The sequence below is a fragment of the Dipodomys spectabilis genome, unplaced genomic scaffold, assembly GCF_019054845.1.
Source record: "Dipodomys spectabilis isolate Male_0828 unplaced genomic scaffold, ASM1905484v1 ptg000309l, whole genome shotgun sequence".
In the NCBI taxonomy this organism is placed as follows: domain Eukaryota; kingdom Metazoa; phylum Chordata; class Mammalia; order Rodentia; family Heteromyidae; genus Dipodomys; species Dipodomys spectabilis.
In genome coordinates, this window is record NW_024870986.1 from 3,810,295 (window position 1) to 3,830,031 (window position 19,737).

Sequence of the window (19,737 nt, forward strand, 5' to 3'; positions counted from 1 at the left end):
CTTGGCCTAGATAAGACTTGATCATAGGTGGGTCTACCCCCTTCCTTTTCAGTCATGCTTTTCCACCATGCATGGTGGGGGCAGCCTTTTGGTAAATAAACTTCTTTTCCTGCATGAAAAAAAAAGAAATACAAATTGCTCAAACAGAACCAAGAAAAAATACATCAATTACAAATGTCAATAACCTACAATGAGATAGAAGTAATAAGAAATCTTCCAACAGGAAAAGCCCAGGACCTGATGGATTCACTACAGAATTCTATAAGACCTTTAAAGAGGAACTAATACCCATATTCCTCAAGCTCTTCAGAGAAATAGAAACAGAGGAGCTAATCCCAAACTCATTCTATGAACCCAATATCACATTCATCCCCAAACCAGGCAAAGACCCAACAAAAAAAGAACTACACACCGATCTCTTTGATTAAGACAGATGCAAAGCTGCTCAATAAAATTGCAACCAACAGAATCCAGAAACATATCAAAAAATCATACATTATAACCAAGTAGGCTTCATCCCAGAGATACAGGGATGGTTTAACATATGTAAATCAATAAATGTAATCCATCACATCAACAGTTCCAAGGTCAAGAACCACATGATTATCTCCATTGATTTGGAAAAGGATTTTGATAAAATTCATCAATCATTCATCTTAAAAGCTCTGGAAAAAATAGGAATAGAAGGAACATTTCATAAGACAATAAAAGCCTTACATAGTAGATCAAAAGCCAATATTATGCTTGATAGGGAACAACTACAACCAATTCCCCAAAAAACAGGAGCAAGGCAAGGATGCCCACTCTCTACATTCCTCTTCAATATAGTTCTGGAATTTTTAGCCAGAGCAATAAGGCAAGAAAAATACATTGAAGGGATCCACATAGGAGAGGAAGAATATAAACTCTCTCTTTTTGCAGATGGCATTATTTTATAAATTAACGATCCCTAAAGCTCCATCACCAAACACTTAGAGCTTATAAACCAAATTGGCAAAGTAACAGGATACAAAATTAACCCACAAAAATCAGTCGGCTTTCTGTAAACCAAAAAAGTACAAACAGAAATGGACATCAAGGAAACAACCTCATTCACAATAACCTCAAAATAAAGTATTTAGGAAGTAACCTATTCAACGATGTAAAAGGTCTATTTCATGAAAATTATAAAAGCCTAAAAAAAGGAATCTTAGAGGATACCAGGAAATGGAGAGACTTCCTATGTCCCTGGATAGGCAGAATTAATATGGTGAAAATGGCCATACTGCCAAAAATAATAAACACATTCAATGCAATTCCCATTAAAATTCCAACCACTTACTTTACTGAAATAGAGAAAATAGTCCAAAATTTCATATGGAACAACAAAAGCCCTAACATAGCCAAAAAATTTTAGGCAAAAGAAAGGATGCAGGAGGGATCATGATACAGGACTTCAAGCTCTACTATAGAGCCATAATAACAAAGACAACTTGGTACTGGCACAAAAAGAGACCCAAAAATCAGTGAGACAGGTTAGAGGACCCAGAAGTATAGCTGAACATGTACAGTCAGTTGATATTTGACAAAGGAGCCAAAGACATACGGTGGAAGAACCATAACCTCTTCAACTACTGGTGCTGGGAAAACTGGCCACATGTAGAAAACTAAAAGTGGACCCTAGCTTATCACCATACACTAACATCAACTCAAAATGGATTAAAGACCTTAACATCAAGCCTGAAACTCTGAAAATACTGCAGGACCGAGTATGAGAGAGACTTGGACTTATAGGCAAAAGCAGGAACTTCCAGAACAGATTCCCAGGGTCACAACAAATTGGAGAATTACTCGATAAATGGGACTACCTTAAAATAAAAAGTTTCTACACAGATATAAAGTAGCAACTAACTAGAAAGAAAGCCAAATAATTGGGAAAAATATTTACCAGCAATATATCAGACAAAGGTCAAATATCCATTATATATGGTAAACTCAAGAAACTAACCCTTTACAAACCTAACAAACCAATTTTGAAATGGTCAAGGGAGCTAAAGAGAGACTTCTCAGAAGAAGAGGTAAAAACAGGAAAGAAACATTGAGGAAATGTTCATCATCCCTGGCCGTAAAGGAAATGCAAATAAAAAACAACTCTGAGATACCACCTTACCCCAGTCAGAATAGCCCACATCCTAAATTCAGCCAATGACAGATGCTGGAAGGGATGCAAAGAAAGAGATGCATTACTTCATTGCTGGTGAGAATGTATACTAATACAACCACTTGGAAAGAAGTCTGGAGGTACCTCAGAAAGCTAAATATCGACCTGTCCTATGAACTCGCCGTATCACTCCTAGGCATCTACTCAGAAAAACAGGAACCAGTATACAAAGACACACACACCTTTATGATTATTGCAGCACTGTTCACAATAGCTAAGATATGGAAACAACCCAGATGAGCCACTACTGATAAGTGGATCCAAAAATTGTGGTACCTATATACAATGGAATACTATGCAGCGATTAGACACGATAAAATGATGGCATTTGTAAGGAAATGGATGGAACTAGAAAAAATTATTTGAGTGAGGTAAGCCAAGAACAAAGAGACAAATGGCACAGGGTCTACTTGATATGTGGATTCTAAAGCCAAAATGCAAGAAGGTATGACAAAGTAAACAGAACTAGAGAAAAAAAGGACAGCCACTCTTTTTGTTGTATCACCGTTAATGAATTCATGTTCTTGACTATGTAGATGGTAGAAATATGCACACAATGGAGGGAAGCCAGGAGCAGGAACAGAATAAGTGGGAAATGGAACAACATACAACAAAGGTGTCTATCAGCTGCACTGGACATAGAAGAAAAATAACTAAGTAACCCAAACACACTGATGGGAAGGGAGGAATGAGAGGGAAAGAGGGAATAGCTTACACTAAGCAAAAGGGAAAAAATGTAAACATCACCTGAGGTAGGAAAAATAATTTGGATTGTCAAAGCTCATAGAATTAACAAACTTTAGACCATGATAACGATACTTTGCCTTGTCAAGTTTAAAATGTGTTTGTGACTTTAACTAAGTATCACAATTCCACAATGTTGTGAAATATATGTAATCACCTATCGCAATTTTTACAAAAAAGTGTGAGAAGGGAAGGGTTATGAGGGATGGGTGACAATGTTGTCAGACAGCTTGTATTCATGTACTCTTTTGTAGAATGGGACCTTCTTTCTACAACTACTTAAAAATAATAACAATACAAAGTATTTAAAAAATAAATAATCATGATGGCAACAGATAAGTTCAAATATAAAATAAGAAATTAAATCCAATTGGAAGGCAAATTTCTTTGGGGAGAGTGATGTAGTTTATTCTATAGCAAGTCTCCTTCAACAATAAATTCAAAAGCTAGACCTTAAGTAAGTGAAACAAACTAAGAAATGGAGATGAAAAAAAAAAAAAAACTTCACCCACTCTTTCTTGCCGGGACAGCTGGTGTAAAAATTCATCATGCTCCTGAATTAGAACCAAAGTGACAAGGACCATATTTGGTGGTGCTGGAACCAATATACAGAGAAGGCTGCAAGATGAACTGTTCAGAGAAACTCAGATGATCCTTTAAGGATAAGACTTACTAAGTGTTAATTACCGCTAACTAGTGTGTTTCTATAATTTACTTGTTTTCTATTAAATTTACATTTTAAGCCTGTTCATTGGGTGGAGAGAAGGGAATTTTTAGGATTTGGTAAGAAGGAATCAAGGATTTGATTGGACATGAAAACCAGTGGGGGGTGTATAAAGCAGCGGGGCCCTAATAATCAGGAGGGCCCACTAATCAATGTGGCCCCATGTCCTGGCCCACTGGAGTGCATGGGACATACCACCAAAGGGCCAGGGTATGTTGTTGGAAGGGGTAGGATGTCATCCTCACTTGATTAGCTGTGAAGAAGTGATTGGGGAACGGGCAGTTTGTGAAGTGATGGTTGAAAACTGTTAGGCAGGAGAACCACTGGAGTGATGGAGGTGTTCAAACTATGTATACGCTGCATGGTTACAGAAATGAAATTGGAGAAAATCAAGGGAAGGAAGTGGTGAGACAGCAGGAGGGGAAAGACTTGGGAGAAGAGGAATTTGAGGGAGATTAGGAGGGAAAGTATGCCAATTGGCCACCAGGTCAGAGGAGTGTAGGCCTGTGGAGAAAAAGGAAGTGATGGAAGGGACAAGGAAAATGAAGGAAAGTCTATAAAGAAGGAGGGAGTAAGGGAAATGGACAAAGCCTTACCTATTGAAGTTTGGAGCTTTGGAGATGATAATTTGGGGAGTTGGTGCTTTGTAGACCAATTAACTATGTGTGGCTGCTGACTCACTGGAGGTCTGAGATTTCGTGGTTGGTGCTGGCTTGTCACTGAGTGTACAGACCAGGACAAGTTAAATGCAGGCCCATTTTGAGTGTAAATAAAGTTATTTTCAATGTGCCTTATTGGATTGTCTTGTGTTTTATGTATCATAAGTTCACATTAGTAATCTCAAAGGCCACGAAATTTGTAAAATGTTATGAGGTCATAATTGGTTTTTCAAATCCGAATTGGACAGTGAAGGCAATATGGTGTCACAATATCAATTCATAATAATATTTTGATATAATAATTAGTTGGTGATTCCATAATGGTGATGAGGTCACAATAGGTTTATGATGTCACAATTGGGTTGATGATGTCACAATGGCATGCTGGACTTCAATTTTCATTAACTCCCAATGAGAATATGATTTCAGAATGGGATTGTGAGATCTACACAGTCATGCATTGGCCCAAATGTGCTGAACTCCCAACAGGTATGTGATATCACAATGTAACACATGTTCATGATATCTGACAATGATGACACAATTTTTATGATAGAGTGCGTTTCTAATATCACACATCATACCTGAAATATGAAGTCAAAAACATTATGAGATCACAAAGGCCTATGTATCACAAGGGTATCGTGTCAAAGTTATGAGGAAAGGACAGGTTAATGATGTCACACTGGTGATCCTGCCTCCAAGGGTTTGTAATATTACAATAGTATAAATGATCTTTTTAGACCACAATGATTATATGGGTAAACAAGTGAACTTTGATGTCGCAAAGGCCATATGCTTTTTCAAAAGAGCTAAGAGGTCATAACCTATTGAAATGTCACAATGTGATTGTGATGTCACAATGGCAATGCGGTGCTGCAATAGGTTTGTGATATCAGGTTGGTAATGAGGTCACCCATAGAATAGTGATGTCACTTCTAGTTTGTAATATTAAAATAACATGTCTGATTTCAATTGCTACTAGGTTACAATGAGGACAAGAGTTCAAGGAAGGAGCTAAAAGTCCTAAAACCCATGACTTTTCTAACATGAGATGTCATAATAGGTTTGTGAAAACAGAATGGCACAGTGATATCACAATGTCAATGTGATGTCACAATATCATGTCATAATAATGTGTTAAGGGAGTTCAGAAGAAAATAGCTGAGGAGAGGTAGGATTTGAAACAAGTGCTCGCATAGAAAGCAGTTTTAGTGTTCCTGTGAACAGTCTTAGGCTATAGAATCATACCCAAGTGCGCCATCACAGTACAAGGAGTATGGCCAGAGAGGGAAAATCCAGGCAAGGAAAGAGATCTGAGCACTTGCCAGTAGCCACAGCTGCAAGGGCTGTGGTGGCAGGGGTGGCGGCCATAGACACCATACCTACAACCTAGAGTCCAGGACAAAGGAGCCAGACACAGTAGACTGGTGGATTCTACTCAACACCAGCAAGAACTGAGAAGGAGCAAATATCTTTGTCCTGCAGATTTCAGACCAGAGTGGGTCCAGGAACCAAGATTCTGGTGTGAGTAGAACCCTGACTTCCTCACTCCTCAGGGAGCACAGGTGGAAAGGCCACCCCTCCCCTCACCACCACTGGAAGTCTCCATCTTTGATACTGACAAAGGCCCGGTTGAGCAGATAGCTCCGAGTCAGGCCTTGGAAAAAAAACAAAAGAGTCATTTTGCAGGTCACAGGAACTAGAAGTGACCTGCCAGGCTCAGTTACACCCAGGGAAAAGTCACTCTGCCCAGGCAGAGTAAACTGTCCTCGGAGAAAAGACTTTCTTCACCGGGTAAACAGAGCCAGAGGCTGCCTCATCCTACAGAAGCCTAAACAACAATTGAAATTCAGTAAACATAAACCCTGAGAATGGCTCTAAGCTGGGTTCTGTGAATGTCTCAGGCGCTAGCCCCTCAGGGAAAAGCTACTGTTTGCTGAAAGGCTTCAACCCAACCCAGAACCTAGCCTCACCACAGCATCTCCAAACTGGAGGAAACCACCATCTCCCTCTTCTGTGATACTCAAAGATCTCCCTCCCACTTAACTAGCCTGGGAGGAGGATCACAATATCCTGCTTTACACCGGGCATTTTCTCCCTGACCAAATTGACTTAAGAAACCAATCAAGCCATAGGAAAACCAAACATCACAAGCAGACCAGAGACTCCACCAAGACACTGGTTATAGACACAGGGGAGATACAGGCTCTTCCCATCCCCCCTCCAAAAAAAAAAACCCAAAACAAAGAACTCTTTTTTGAACATATTTTTTAATTTTTCATTTTTTTAAAGTGTTTTCTGTTGATCTTTATTTTCTCATATTTTTATTTTTGGTGTGTGTGTGTGTGTGTGTGTGTGTGTGTGTGTGTGTGTGTGTGTGTTTAATCTCTTTGACCTTTTGGTCCTTTTTATTGGTTTCATTTTTTCTCTCTTTATTTTTTGCATGACTTAATTGCTGTTCTGCTCAACTCCAGATACATACCTGTTGTCAATTTTTTGACCTTCTCCCCCATTATGTACTTACTTAAGCCAGAAATTTATTACTCAGTTCACAACCTCTTAGGCTTAACTTCGTTAATAGCAGTATTATCTCTTTATACTTACATAATTTTCAAGTAACTAATTTTAAAAAAATTATTTTTTAGTTTTCACTTTTCCTTTCTATCCCTCCCCTACTCTCATCTTATCCTTTTCTTCTCTCAATATCATTTCTTTAAACTTACATAATTTTTACGTGTTTCATTTCTTAAATTTAAATTTTTGTTTCTCCATTTTTTTCTTTTTTAAAAAAAATTCTCTCCTATGATTCTGTCCAGAATTGGTTATATTTACTCTCATTTTACCTCTCCACATCCCTCTAGTCCAATTTTGACCCACATTTCTCCCTGAAGCTAATCATTTCTGGTTTGCCAAATCCTTCTTCGTTGTTCTTAACCCATTAATCCATGGTTGTTTGATTTAGAATAGATTGTATCTGTTGAACTAGATTGTATCTGCAACCATTTTGGTTGTGCAACTGAAGGACTCTGGTTGATGCTTACCTTAAAATAGTGTTCTAGCACAAAATTGCTGTTACTTTCATACCAAATGGGCAGAACAAGCCAGAAAAACACAAGAAAAATGGCAAGTCCAGGTATCTGAACTCCCACTAATTATAATCAGGTGACTGAATAATTAATGATAATAATAAGAATAGTTAATGAGTAAAATAATAATTAATATTTCCCCAAAAGCTCTACAAACACTACTGGTAAACATGGTGAATGAAATGATTGAAAATTTGCAAAGGTCTCAGTGTGAGCGTGAAAGGGACCAAGAGGAGACAATCCAAAGAGTTGTACAGGAATCTTGTGAGCATTAGGAAGCTACTGAAAAATTAATAAAGGAATTGCATAAGCAGGCTGAGAACAGTTATAGAGAATTACAGGAATTGCTTTAATGTGAGGAAACTAATCAAAGAGAAATACAGGAATTGCGAGAGTGTGATCATAATAGACAGAGATAAATAGAGGCATTCAAAAAATTCATAAAGAAACAGCTGAAACAATTCAGGGAGACCACAAAGGGAATGCAGAATAGAGCCTGCCAAAAGGAATGGGAGTCCAAGGAAACCATAACCAATCAGCTAATTGATCTGAGAATAAACACTGAACACAAAATTAAGTAAGTAAAGCTCATACAAGATCTAAACCAAAGTTCCAACAAGGAATTTGAAGCCATCAAAGCCGACCAACTAGAAGGAAAAGAAATTAAAAACAAATAGAAAGTCTTGACAGTAGGTTAGACCAGGCAGAAGATCAAATCTCGGGGATTGAAGACAGCCTAGATATTATAGAGAAATAACATACAAATATCCAGTATAAATCCAAGAAATATGATCGATCTATCCAATATTTGGAAGACACCATCAGAAGGCCTAATCTGAGGATAATGGGCATAGAGGAGCTCCTAAAGACAGAAGTTAATGGTCTAGGAAATTTATTTAACAGAATCCTAGCAGAGAACTTCCCAAACATGCAAAAAGATAGGCCTATGGCCTAATCAGATACAAGAAGCTTTCAGAACCCCAAATAGACCAGAACAGCACAGGACATGTCACTGTCACATTATAATCCGCACAGGATCAACTCAGACCAAGGAAAGGATCCTTAAAGCTTTCAAGGAGAAAATACCAATCACCCATACAGGGAAACCAATTAGAATACCATCAGATTGGGTTTTTCTACTCTGTTCCTCCCCTCCCCCCACTAAACTGGCTCTCTATTGGTAACCTAAAGATAGCCTGAGGCTCCCTTAACCTGAGGGAGGAAGGTTAATTAGTCATTGTTTGAGGAAGCTGAGAAAAGCCTGACCCTGGTGTAACTCTAACAAATGTTTCAGGTTTCCCCCATTGCTGGCTGTGCCTGGAATGAATGAAGTGGTTTTGCAGCTCACTTCCCTGTTGAGTGTGTACATTCTGCCTCCTAATCCTGCAGGCCTAGTTCTCTGTACCTAGCCTGGCTTTTGAAACAGTTTCCTGTCCTTCAAATATAGTGTTACACTGGAGTTCTTCCTGCTAACAGAGCTAGGGTTTGGATCCTGAGAACTTCATTTGAACCCCGATTGGGTCAATAATATTTCTTTCCTTCTTCTGTAGATCAAGAACTCCAAGAACATCTAGAGTGCAAGTAACTTCTCATCCCCAAGGGAAACACAGGAATTTCTTAAGCATCTGACCTTTCAGAACAGGAAGTCAGAATGTACCAGACTTCCCTGCCTTGGCTGGTTTCACCCTGTGATAGAGACCTCAGCCTCCTGAGCTAGGATGATGGGCGTGAGCTATTGGTTCTCTGCTAGGGTCAGAACTGTAATGACATTGATAATACAAGTCAACTGCTTATCACAAAAGGCTTGGGGAGCATATTAAGCCTTTCAAAAATGTGCCTTTCAGAACCCTGTAGGACACACTTTTATAATGCTAGAATCTGAGAGGCTGGGCTTATGGATGTGCTACACATGAACCTTGAGGTCTGACTCCAATTCTGGTGTACATCAGCATTCATGTTCCAAAAAATATTCTCATAAATAGCAAATAGGAAAATTACTTTGATTAACCCTCACTATTTTTCCAGTTGTGTGTCTCAAACTGAAGCCTGGGCGCTGTCCCTGAGCCCTTCAGCTCAAGGCAAATACTCTACCACTTGTCCCACATGGGGTTTTTTGATGGTTCAGTCTAACAGGCTTTCCTTTCCTAGGCTGTCTTCAAACTACGCTCTTAAGATCCCAGCCTCCTGAGAAAGTAGGTTTCCAGAGCCGCTGGAATCTGGCGTATTGTTTTTGCCAGACCTGGGGCTTGAACTTAGGGCCTGGGTACTGTCTTTGAGCTGCTTTTTTTCAAGGCTAGCATTTTACCACTTGAGCCACACCACAGTTGCTGGCTTTTTCTGAGTATTTTGCATTGAGGATTCAAACCCTGGCATTCATGCATGCTGAGCAAGCTACCACTAAGCCACATTCCCAGCCCCAAACTCAAGATTTTATCCCTGAACTTGCCTAGTCACAAGAAAAGGTTTCTGAGTATAAATCATCAAAACAAATCCCTATAGGAAGTTGTCCAAAGATAAATAAGACAAAGCTCATACTGGGGACAGACTCTAACCATGTAATGACTTGACAAATGCCTCCATTTAATTATGTATCATGTTTCAACACTTAATAAAGAATTAATGAAAATGAGTCAATGTACTGAATTATTGTGTATAATTTATAATATATGTACACAACATAATAACTATTATGCGTATAATAATACTAAATACAATAAACAATAAAATGTACAAAATAAAAATTAAATACAAAATCAATAATCATAATCATAATATGAAAAAAACATGCATATGTACCTATATATATTTATACTGCACATGTATATTTTCTATTGCAGGGCCTTAATTCAGGCCCTGGGAACTCTAGCTTGAAAATCATTTCCTCAAGGACAGGGAGCTTAGCCTTCACCCAAAGTGCAACAGAGTTACTTGGACAGTGAGCTCAAATCCCAGCAATGGCAGAAATACTGGCCCCAGTTCCAAGACAGTGACTTAATATTTGTAACAGAAACAGTTATGTTTATTCAGTTCCATACTGAACACTGAAAAAAAAATCACTGTAGAATTTTGTACAGCTATGCAGACATCCATCTCTTACCCCCAAAGTGCTTCTTGAGCACTACATAATTTTTGTACGTTTTTAATTTTTAAAATGTTGTGCAGAGGGGTCACAGTTACATGAGCAAAGTAGTGAGTACATTTCCTATTGAGCATTGTTGCCTCCTTGTTTGTTTTTCCCCTACCATCCCTTCCCTACCATCTTCACAACTAACTTTCCTGCTGAGGTCAGGGACTTTTTTTTGGCTTGGCATGGGGTTTGAACTCAAGTAATGGCAACTCTGCACCTTTCATCACATTGTTACAGATTCATCAAGACTCTGAGTTCAAATCCCAGGCTAGGAAAGAAAACTGGCAAAAATTCCAAACCAAGGAGCTTTATTATTTCAATTTAGTTAGTTTTGCCAAACACAGGTCTTGTACTCAGGTCATGGCAACTTTGACTCAGCTTCACTCTCCCTAGGCTGGGGTGGACCCTGGGGACCCAAAGCTGATCCTGGAACCCTAGGTCCAGAAGGCTTGCAAGAAGAGAAAAAAAAGCAGAACAGCACAAAAAGTGGGGAGCTGTAGAGGGCTCAAGGTTTTACAATTTTGTATTTGCACGGTGACTATCCTCTGTCTGAATGACATGGTTTCAAAGTGGACCTGGCCTGCCATTGCTGATGGCTGGCAGGCTATCAGGGAAGCCATAAGCCAACATGTCAGCAAAGACCCAGGGTTCAAATCCTAATCCTTACACTTACCAATGGCAGGAGATCACAAGAGACTCTTTCCTATGCATAAGAATACAGATTGAAAGAGTAATTCATGCATTTGTCTAGTCTAAAATTGGATGCAATAATCCTAGGATGCTAATTGACCTTAATTAATAGTTTATTAAGCATGAAAAGAATAATATTGTTTCAATGGAGATATAATAAATACCTAAGTGTTGGTAGCAACGTAATAGATGTCATTCAGTCATAGACAGACAGCTCTGGAACTCTTTAACAATATATATTTATTTGTATGCCACCCTCTGCCTATCCATGTATTGCTGTTTTGGCCAAACTTGGGGTTTGATCTCAGTGCCTGGGAACCACCTGACAGCTTAATTGGCTAGAGGCTTCTGTGCTCACACTCACCCAATCATGAATTGGGCCTGCTAGTCCTTGAGTTCAGATACCAGCACTGCCAAAAATTTAATCTTTGAGTAAGTAGCCTAGTGTGACACATGTTTTCCTTTTCTGGGAGAGTCCAGGGTGGAAGGCATGCTAGAGAACACATCTACAAATCTAGATGGTATGTGATAGGATGTAAACAATGTAATAAATGGTATAGGTGTCATTAAAGTCAATAAAATTAATCGTAAATAAATGAATAAAAACAGAAATAAAATGAATAACCACACTGAACGTGATATGGAGTGAACATCTGTGTGGAAGTATAAATCCTACCACACCAAACACGATATCTATTGAACATCTGTGTGTAAGTATAAATCCTGTCTTTAAAATGTATACAAGGAGTATGTTTTCCATGCCTGAGGCTTGAATTCAGCCCACCCCAATGAGAAAGCAATGGCGGGAAATCCTGAGATACTGGTTTCTGTACCAGGAAAAGTCATGGAATGTGATCGATCTCATCGAATGTGTAGTTCATGCATGATGTGACTAGGAAGTGATAGGCAAGACTCATGGGGTATAGCTTATTTGTAAAGTAGTGTTGATTAAGCGTGACAAGAATCATCACAGTCATGAAATGAAGGCATCTGGAAAGATCCAAGAATCAGTAGACAGATGGTAGATTGGATTCCATCACAGGTTATCGTCTCTCCTACTCTATACAAATGTGTATTTATTTGCATACTACCTTCAACTTATGAATGGATGACTGCAGTGTGTCCCCCCAACCCCACCTGGGGGTCCATCTCAAGTCCTGGGAACGGCCTTACTCCTTAGTGGCTCACAGGCTGGTGTGCTCACAGGGACCCATTCGTCAATTGGGTTTGCTGGTCCCCAAGTTCAGATCCAAGCAGTGCCAAAAGATTCATCCTGATATCAGAAGCCAATTGTTGCACCTGTGTTCCTTTCCTGTGCAAGTCCTGGGTCTCAACTAGGATGAAGAATGCATGAGCCACTCTGTGGCCATGGGAATCGGTTGTTATCATGTGAGCCCAGTTATACCTGTCATCATATACTGAAGAAAATACACAATACATCCATGAATAGCATACAAAATAGAATAACTACACTAAATGCATAATGCAGTCCACATACGGATTTGAATATACATCCCATGTTTAAATGATTCATTCAGAACAATTGTGGCCTCCCTGGAGCTCGATCTTTGTTCCCGGGAACGGACCAGAACCTTAGTGGCTCACATTCTGGTGTGATCACGTGGATCCATTGGGCAGTTGGGCCTCCTAGGCCCAAAGTTCAAATACCAGCACTGCCAAAATTCACCCTAATGTGAGAAGCCAGTCATTGCACCAGTTTTCCTGTGCTGTGCAAGTCCTGGGTCTCAGCTAGGATGGAGAATGCATAGGCAACTCTATACTCATGGGAATAGGTTGTCATGCAGGTCACCACAGTTATATCTGTCATCCTATAATAAAGAAAATACACAATACATCAATGAAGAAGACACAAAATAAAGAGAATGACTACACTGAATGCAAGATGCTGCCCATCCATGTATGGAAATATAGATCCTCTGTTTAAATGATGAATTTATGACTATATTGGCGCCCACCAGGGCTTCATCTCAGGTCATGGGAATGGCCTACCTCCATAGTGCCTCATAGGCTGGTGTGTTCACCATGACCCATTCACCAATTGGGCCTGCTAGGGCTTGAGTTCAAATTCCAGCACTGCCAAAAGATTCACCATAGATTTGAGAAGCTAATCGATCCACCTGTTTTCCTCTACTGTGAAAGTCCTGGGTCTTAGCAAGCATGGAGAATTCTATATACACAACTCTATAGCCATTCAAATAGGTTGTTATCCATGTCAGCATAGTTATATCTATCACCATACTCAATAAAATACACAATACATCCATGAATAAGACACAAAATAAAAAGAAAAACTACACTGAATGCAACATGCATACCACACTTGTAGATAAAGAGAGATCCTATGTTTACAAAAGGCGGGCTTGTTATTTTGTCCAGTGCTGGGGCTTCATATCAGGCCCTGCACCAGGCCTGACATTCTATTCTTAAAGGATGGTGAGATTTCCCTTCCCCCAAAGTGCAAAAGAGCTACACAGACCTCAGTTCAAATCCCAGCATTGACAAAATTTCATTCTGTTGTCAGAAGCCAGTCGTTTAACATGATTTCCTCTCCTGTGTAAGTCCCAGTCTTCCACTAGGATGTAGAATGCATAGGCAACCCTATACCTATAGGAACAGGTTGTCATCCATGTCAGCAGAGTTATATCTGTTACCTTACTCAGTAAAATACACAAAACTTACATAAGACAGAAAATAAGGAGAAAAAGTACTCCAAACGTAAGATGCTGTCCACACATATATGTAAATATAGATCCTATGTTTAAATTATTAATTTATGACTATCTTGGCCCACCCTGGGGATCAATGTCAGTTCCTGGGAATGGCCTAACACCTTTCTTGCTCACAGGCTGGTGTGGTCACCTTAAACTATTCACCAATTGGTCCTGCTAGGCCCTGAGTTCATATCACAGCACCACCAACAATTGGATCATGCAGTAAGAAGCCAAGTGTGAAAATTTTTTCCTTTTCTCTGAGAGTCTTGGGTGTCAGGCATGATGGAGAACACGTCTACAAATTTAGATTAGATTCCATATGATAGGATGTCATCAATGTAATAAAGGGAATGGGTTTCATCATAATAAAATCAATGGTAAATAAATGAATAAAACAAAAAGTACAAGGAAAAACCACACCTAACCTGTATGGACTGAACATCCATAGGTAAGTACAAATCCTGTATTTACAATGTATATAAATAGTATGTTTTCCAAGGCTGGGGTTTGAATTTTGGCTTAGAGTACAGGCCTGACTTTCTTATCTTCAAGTACGGTGAGCTTCCCCTTCTTCCACAGTGCTGCAGATTTACCCAGACTCTGAGTTCAAATCCAAACCCTGGCAGAATAAACGGGGTGAATTGCAAGCCAGGAAGCTAATCTTTCTTAATTATTATTTGCCCAGCAGGGGGCTTGAACTCAGGTTGTGGTAACTCTGCCTCAGCTTTGATCACCCTATGCTGGGGTGCAGCCACTGTACCCACAGTAGATACTGGGATCCTAGACCCCAGGCCTTGTGTGGCAAAAATGTACAGAAAAAATGCAGCAAGATGGCGTTTTTATGTCTTCTTCCCTTGCACGGTTACCCTCCTAGGTCTAAATGACACTGTTGCAAAGGGTACTTCATCTTGGATTGCTGAAGATTGTCAGACTATTGAGGAAGTCATAGGTCCACATGGTAATGTAGGCCCTGATTTCGAATCCCAGTCCTGACACCAATCAATGGCAGGAGATACTAAGAGACTCGTTCCCATCCATGGGAATAACAAGGTAATATTATCAATGAGTTGATGGTGAATGACGCTCCTATAAAATTAGACAGCATCATTTCAGGAGACTGATTTTATTTAATATTTATGAAGCATTAAAAGAATACTATTATTTACAGAATGCAATATTTTCAGAATATTGATTGATTTACTTAATAGTTTGTTAAGCATGAAAGCAATAACATTAATTACATGTAGCATTATAAATACCCAAGAATTTGTAGGAATGTAGTCTATATAACTGAATAATGTATAGACATATCTGGCACTCTATAAAGATATATATTTATTAGTGTACTACCATCGGCATGTCAATCTTTTTTTATTTGGTCAACCGCTGGAGCTCAATCTCAGGTACTCGGAATTGCCTGTCAGCTCAATTTGACACATGATGGCAGGCTGAGACTCACTCATTCATGAATTGGTCCTTGTAGGCTGTGAGTTCAGATGCCAGCACTCCCAAAAAATGAATTGTGTAGTAAGAAGCTGATGGTGACATATGTTTTCCTTTTCTTGTAAAGTCCTGGGTGTCAGGAAGGATGTGCAATACATATGCAAACCTATATCCTATGTAATCAATGGAATCACTGTTCTATGTGTCATAATAGTCAACAAAATGAGTAGTCAATACATGAATAAAACTAAAAATAAAATAAGTAACTACACTGAATGCAATATGGAATCAACATATACATATAAATATAAATCATATATTTAAAATGTACACAAATAGGATTTCTAGTGGTGGGCATTGATTTCAGGCCCAAGGAACAGACTTGAATTTCTTGAATTCAAGGAGGCAAGCTTCCCCTTTCCACACAGTGCAACAGCAGGGTTACCTAGACCATGAGTTCAAATCCCAGTCCTGGCAAAAAAAAAAAAAAGGCATCTCCATGCTATGTGATGCCCAATTCGTAGGTATTTCATTTGCACTCTATTTAATGAAGGTGAATGTTTAAATGCTTCATAAAGAATTAATATTGACCAGTGTCCTATAATGTAATTGTGTATAATTTTAGCCTCGAATCACTCAAGTACTGCCCATTTAACCATGACATACCTCACATTCCTTTGGTAATCATATGAATAGGAATGAGTTTCATAGGATCTCCTGCCATTTGTTGGTGGCAGGACTAGGATTCAAACTGTGGCCTCTAGCTCCTACCAATTAAACCTGAGGATAGGGAACTCACAGGCCTGTCCAAGAACATCAGCAAAACCAATGATTAGCCAGGCATCAGTGGCTTTCATCTGTCCTCCTTAAAACTTACAAGGCTGTGAAAGGAGGATCGTTGTCAAAGTCACCCTAGGCAGGAAAGTCCTTGAAACTCCTGTCTAACTTGTGCCAACAAAGCCAGAAGTAAAGCCATGTGGCTCCAGTGGTAGAGAGCTAGCCTTGATCTAAAGCAACTCACAGATTGTGCCCAGATCCTGGGTTCAAGGTTTGGGAACAAACAGACATACACAGCAATCTGTGCAGCCATGGCTAAAGCAGGTAACCCTCTTGTCCCCAACTGGATTGGACAGAGTTCTCTGGGAAAGGGGCTGCCATCATTTTGACTTCGACCATTCTGCCTGCATCACAGAATTCCAGCCACACCCACATTGTTTCATGGTTCTTTCTGACCATTGGGATACAAGAATGGTGGCCACGCCCACATTCCATGCTGCCCAGTAGCACCATGATTCCCTCTGTTTGTTGACACCACTACCAGCAGTTAAGGAAGGTAGAGGTGGCTGAGTGGTGAGCAAGAGACTGGAGGCCTACAAGGAGAGGCCTTCCTCAGGCCCACCCTGTGCCTGCCTGAGTCCCGGCCCCCTCCCCACCTTCCCCATGGAGCAGCATTTCAAACCTGGTGCTGCGGGCTCAGACCCATGATTTCCTCAGGCAATGGTGCAATGGTGTGCCACGAGCCAGTTTGCGGCCCAGGTCCTGGCTCCTCTGTCTTCTGCTCAGGGCCTGAGTTTCTGTAATGCCTCTGCCATTGCTGCTTGCCCCACCTGGAACAGCTGCCAAAAGCTTCTGCCAGCAACACATGTGAGTGGCTGCCACACAGCCCTGCACCCTGGGACCCCATATCTCCTCCCTCCGACCCCGACCTGCGCCTCTCCTGTGCCCCACCTTCTGGCCCACGCCCTGCCATAAATGTGCCCGAGGGGAGGGGGTGGGTGTTGACCTGAAGATCCTACCCCCATCCCCAGCGGCTAGTGTCCCAGGAAACGGGGAGATGCAGGGTTGGGTGAGGAGTGGGCCCCACAGATCCCCTGGCCTGTAGCAGTGGGAGCCACATAGCCGCACATCTGCGCCCTTCCTCTCCATTATGAGAACCCAGTGGCTTTAATCAGAAGTGTAGAGCAGCATGTATACACCTGCCTTCTGGGGTCTTTTCCTTTTTTTCTGGGGATAGGAGGTGTTGGATGCAGATGATAGACACCTTGCTGTGTGAGCCATTGTCTTCTGTGCTCGGTCAACCTTTCACCTGAAAACAGAGAGACAAAGACATAGAGAGACAGAGAGAGAGAGATCATCTTTTTCCTTGTACAGCCTGACTGTGCTCAGGTTTGTGATCAGTTGGAAAATTGCAGGTGCTGCATGGATGAAACTTCTGTCACCGGTCTGGATGTGTGTGTGTGTGTGTGTGTGTGTGTGTGTGTGTGTGTGTGTGTGTGTGTAGAAGTGGGTTGTAACAAGGAGGTCGAATGCTTTGCTAACTTCTACCTGCTAACTTTGGGGCATGTATGGGATTCACAGTTGAGGTCGAGGGCCTGGAAAGGTGAGAGGCTTGAAGGGGACACAGCACTGTTAAATTACAAGAACAAGGGATCTGTGTGCAATGGAGCTGTGTACTATTTTGGCCTGGTTGGTGGCAGTGTGAGCTTTGTAGGACCTGGGAGTGCAGCCTGCAGGGGATGGCTTCCCAGGGGGACAGAGAGCATGACCAACACTTAGTAAGGATATGAGTTCTGCTAGTATGTAGCGCAACAGCATAGGTCAGACTCTGGGTCTTCTCATCATGACGTCTGATGGGTGAGGTCAACCCTATTTTAAATCTTGAGCTGTGATCTTCAGATCTCAGCCTCCTGAGTACTTAGGATTATAAGCATGAGCCTCTGGCACTGGGACTCTGGTTCTTTTTGGTATATTAGGGTTTGACCTCAAGGCCTTAGGCTTGCCAGTTAGGTCTTCTACCATGAGAGTCAAGCTTTTCTGTCTTGGGCATTTCTGAGATGGAGAATTAATATATGCTCAGTCTGGGCTGGATCATGGTCCTCCTATCTGTGACAGGCATTAGCCACCAGGCCCGTTCTTCTGTAGTTGGAATGGTAGATATGTAGCACCACACTCAGTCATTGGTTTAGTCAGATTGGCCCAAACTCAGTCCACGGCAGCAGATTCTTGACCAGAGGTGAAACTCTGGGTTGGGCCTCAACCATTGGACTTCAATCTCCTCATGGGACAGTTGTGAGGAAATAAGAGATTAATACAGAGGGATCTCTGGATCAGGGACAGGCACAGAGGAATAGGCCATCTGATGCTATTCTTGGCAATTCCGTGAGCATATGATAGGAAGATACCCGGAAAGACCTCCGATGGTGTGTGTTATTAATGGTGCAACAGGTATGGGATTATGAAAGAAAACATGGATCTCTTTATTTATTTTCCTATCCTCATGAGTAATGGGATCCTTCACTTTGTTCAGTTTTAAAGCTGGGGAAACTGAGGCACAGATAAACCGGATGACTTACTAATGACTCCCAGCTGACAGGAAGCTCGGCCTGACTTCTCTGCTATTCTCTGGCAGAGAATAGCAATGGGTGCTATTCAGTCCACATTTTGTGGTGGGAAGTCCACTTCTTTTCATTCATGGGGCTTGAACTTTGGGCCTGGGGCAGCTCCCTGAGCTCCTCAGCTCAAAGCTAGCAGTCTACCACTTGAGTCACAGCACCACTTCCAGTTTTCTGGTGGTTCTTTGGAGATAAGAGTTTCAGAGGTGTTGCTGCCCAGGATGGCTATAAACCACGATCTTCCTATCTCAGCCTCTATTGTACTTAGGATTATAGGACTGAGCCACCAGCACCTGGCTTAAGTGTAATTCTGACCTTCTTTCTTTCTCTTTCTCAGCATCCCCATGTGGTTAGAACCAAGGTGGCCCTCTCATTCTGGAGGTAGGCTGTGGGTCAGGAGCTGTCTCACTCAGTCTGTTGTACAAGCACAATGAGGTAAGTCCCTCTGTGCCCTGGCTACACTGTGACAGTTATGCATTGTCCGTCTAGCCTTACTGGACTCCGTACTGTGTTCAATGCAGTTTTCTAGCAAAAATTACTGGCTAAAATTATGATACATAATTACACAATGAAAATGTAATGCCATTTTAAGAAAGTCATTTAGGGTTTTGGGAATGTGGTTTCATGGTATGGTGATTGCCTAGCATGCATGAAACCTTGGGTTCATTTCCTCAGTACCACATAAATTGAAAAGGAAACACTGGAAGTGGTCCTGTGCCTCAAGTGGTGGAGGGTTAGCCTTGAGGGAAAAAAAAGCTGAGGAATAATTCCCAAGCACTGAGTTCAGTCCCAGGACTGCCAAAACAACAACAGCAACAACAACAACAATTTAGTTAGTAAATGCAAAATAAAGAACCCATATTTGGAATATATAATTCCTCCTTCCATACTAATACCTGACAATAGTCCCTAATTCATGTACTTTACCTATGTTAGG